Source organism: Botryllus schlosseri, chromosome 5, assembly GCF_051294905.1.
Source record: "Botryllus schlosseri isolate E-star chromosome 5, Bs_hap1, whole genome shotgun sequence".
NCBI lineage: Eukaryota > Metazoa > Chordata > Ascidiacea > Stolidobranchia > Styelidae > Botryllus > Botryllus schlosseri.
In genome coordinates, this window is record NC_137240.1 from 22,456,111 (window position 1) to 22,460,011 (window position 3,901).

Below are 3,901 nucleotides of genomic sequence, written 5' to 3' on the forward strand. Positions count from 1 at the left end.
TGACTACTTCTTCATTTTGTTCCATCTGGTTTTCTTGATCTAATTTTTTCCTGTGTTGTATCATTTTCTGTTTATATATTGCGAGTATTATTCTAGCTTGTTCTTTCTTGGTTTCGGTGTCTTCGTTCTTTATGACATTCTCTTCTTTCAATTCGATTGGATCTCCGTCGGTGATGCGACTTAGTTTTTCTAGTATCTTTTTTGCTGTTGAGCAATCGTATACAATGTGTTTCACTGTTTCCAGCTGGTTCCCGCATTGTCTACACTTTGTTATTGCTATGTCGCCTGTTCTTGTGTTTAATATATATTTTTCCTTCCTCTTTGCTCCGAAGAGGTAGCCTTCATTTGCGATTCGGTAGCTAGTTACTTTTTCTTTATTGTTGAGTAAATCATTGAGGTTTTTTGGAAAGTGTATTTGCATCCAATTTGCCTCTGTTGCCACTTTGGTATACTTCGCCTCGAAGAGTTTTTTTGTCGCCAGGTATATTTCCTTGTGCGTTGCTTCTTTCCATTTTTCAATTTCCCATTCCATGTCTTCATAGATTCCTATCATACTTCTCCATTCGTCTGTTAGTTCGATTTTGTGTGGCATATTATTTGTGAAAAGATGTTTGTTCCATTTCCTGATAGTCGGTCCTAATAGGTATAATTCGTGGTGGTGCCAAAATTCAGTTGGTTCGTCTAATTTCGCCAGTATTCCAATTTTCTCCAGTTTACATGTTTTGGTTTTTGCCTCTAAATGCGGTATTTCCATCCCTCCTTCTGCTATTATGACGTCATAATGACGATCACTCTTCTCCACGTGATGGCGAATATTTACGATGTATTATAGTTTAATAATAAAAAGATATTTGCGGTGAGTGGGAGATGCACGAATACGATACAGACATTGCCTGAAAATCGTGTAAATACTCACGTTTATTCATGAACCGGCAAACGCCGCCCGTCTCCAGGCGCCTAGCTCCGGCCAGAGATGCGCGATTTTCTTAGGTTTTGACGATATTATACGCACGGCCGGCAGTATCGCAGCGGACGAACGAGCGCGGAATAGGACGGTAGCATAAACGAGGGCGATCGCGATCGCCACAGAGAGGCGTGGTGTGAACATGAACAGTAGTAGGATTTTATGTAATAGGTTAATCGATGATTAGAGTTTGTCCATGCTGCGCTCCTATTTGTAGTTAACATGATGCAAAACAAAGGAAAGGAAGGAGTATCGAACGAGCGTAACCATTCTATACCTACCCATGGTTTGCCATAATACAGTTATATAGTTGTATAGCTTGAAATGACCGGAAATTGCAGCCTCTTAGTACCGGTATGCAAGTTGCATTTCAGTCAGACAGTCTGGATGGTTTTTAGACTTTTACGTAAAATACAAACCCTAGGAGCATGGTAGTGTTAGAATACAATACATGGTAGTTGGAAGTTTACATAATCGTATAACAGTCCAGGCACCATTTAAATTCAATCTGTTTTTACAGATACGGTGCCGATAGGCTACTAGTGACACATAAATATGTTTGTACATGACTGGCAATCAAATGCCACTATACTGGAAAGAAACCTCCGTTGCAGTGAAATGTAAAGAATGACGGACACAAAATATAGCATTTGCTGGCCACTGAAACTTTTGAAGATACAAATCAGGACTATTCATCACATCAATCGACTTGATGTCGGCCACTCCCTCATGATGGATAAGTTAACTGTATCGTCAGGATGTGGCAATTGGGAAAAGCTGTGGGAAAAACTCTGGAAACTACATCTGGAAACTACATCAAAGTTTAAAAGGTTTTGTCAAATTCTTGCAACACAGCCAGGACCTCTCCTCAGCATGCATGGGTAAGTTTGTCTGATTCTGGTGAGCTATATCAGATGAAGGATTGAAATCCATCTAAATATATTGTTGTATGTGTGTTGAGCGAATCAACTGCTTATGGCTTGAGGTACTATGCTACAGTAAAGATCATCCTGTCACTTTATCAACTGTGCATTTTGTTTTCATTATACTCAATAGCTGAAATATTATGGCAGTTAAATCAGCGGTTGGCAATTCTCGACCTATTTGATCTTGCACACCTTGCAACTTAAATTGCATATAGGACTAATGTAGGCAAAAAAAACCAAATATTGGAAACAACATTTAATGTATTTTGATATTATATGTGGTGCTAATGAAGTTTCTGCAAGGTTTCTGCCACCAACTTCAGTTTGACTGTTTGATTGCTTTTGAAAGAAATACCAGCAGCTTATCAGTTATCTAGTCCCTCTATTCCTCTGCTAAGGATTGCTAAATCGTACTGTCCAAATTTAAATATTTTTTTGTAATAGCCTTATAGCTTTCCCATATAACTGTTGCTAAAAGAGGTGTAGGATATTTCGTTCCGTAAACTTGCAGCATTGTGACGTACATCAAGACTAGAGTAGACTATGAACTCTATATTACAACACCATGCAGAAAAATCCGATTCAATCTGAAATTTGATGTTCCATTCTTTAATGGACAAGTGTCCAGCTTCATGCATTTATAATTGGAACACTATAACATATTTGTCGGTTGAGAACCACTGGGTTGAATCCCCACATCAAGCTATTCTTAATGATTGGGCTTATGGTTGATTTGTATCTCTAAATTATTAATTTTTGTTGCAGATTCCTGAAACGAAATGCGATGTTCCATCCTGTACAGCACATCATCAGTGGATATCCTGCTATACTATACTCGCGTTACCATCTGGAAATTTGTGTCTTGTGTCTCAGCAGCGACACTTTTAATATCTATTCAGTCCATTGAATCAGCTATCATCATATCCGAAAATCTTCAAGAGAGATGATATTCTTTTTCGCCTGCACCATCGAGATGCTATACGACCGTAAGGTCACCTAGTCTGCACCCGTTTCTTTTTCTTCTTCATGCTATCCGGGAATGCTGAGTGCCTTGCAGGATAGCCGCAGATACTAGTATTCGAGTCTTTTGTATGACCCGACTGGGAATCGAACCTACGACCAATCGATCGAGAAGCCGGACGCATCACCATTACACATAATTTCCAATACTTGTGAATTAGTATCGAACCCTTCAGAAGCTTGATTCGGGATGTACTGCACACCCAATGAGGATAAAGCTCAGGAATGTCTATTGATGCAAAAGTGGAGAAATATTTGGCGTGTTGTAGTATTCGAAAGAGCCCGTACAATTCAAAAAGTCTCGGTCATCATAGATTTACTCCTCCCGGATTGACTTATATTACTTCTCCCAAATACTTTTCAAAAATATCATCCGCACTGAAAAAGTTTGGAAAACAATGTATTGAACGTTTAGAAAATGCTGATTTTCTTCGTTATCCACCTTTCTATGTATTACCTCTGGATAAACTGTATTCATGATTTATTTACTGATTGAAATTAATGATATTCAACGTTGTAAGAGTTTGCTTATTTGTCTATATAGCATAAAGAATGAGGTATGGGAAGACCCATGTTTTCTAGAATGTCTTGCTTACTCACCAGGAAGGCGGCAAAAGGTGAAGGAACCTGATTGTATAAACACCTACATCGCTAACTTGCGAAAAAAGTGAAGATTTCGAGGTAGATTGCAGCTTGATATATAGCCCTACTAATGTATAGGCCAAAAAGAAGTCAGCCATCCCGGAGTTCTATATATCCCTGGAATCGGATAAGCAAATACTCGTTTTTTCGTGATAGTTCTTTAGTCGGGCCGCGAAAGTGGACAGTGTTATTGCGAGTATGCAATTATGCATGCTAATTGCAATTCATTACTGCGCATCATTGTCATCTCCAGTAAGGATTTTCGAGCTTAATAGGGGATGGCAGAAGAGTAGGCCAAAACCCCATAGTATTCTATGTTGGAGACAAACTACTGATTTCATACGCGATT

At 38.9% G+C, this 3,901-nt stretch overlaps 1 long non-coding RNA gene across 1 annotated transcript; it reads left to right on the forward strand.

Annotated features, from left to right (window-relative positions):
* Nucleotides 1–1,444: 1,444 nt before the first annotated feature.
* LOC145439409 (uncharacterized) lies at nt 1,445–3,430 on the forward strand. The gene is made up of 2 exons (XR_013915196.1): nt 1,445–1,845; nt 2,656–3,430. It is a non-coding gene; the product is annotated as an uncharacterized LOC145439409 (long non-coding RNA).
* Nucleotides 3,431–3,901: the final 471 nt, after the last annotated feature.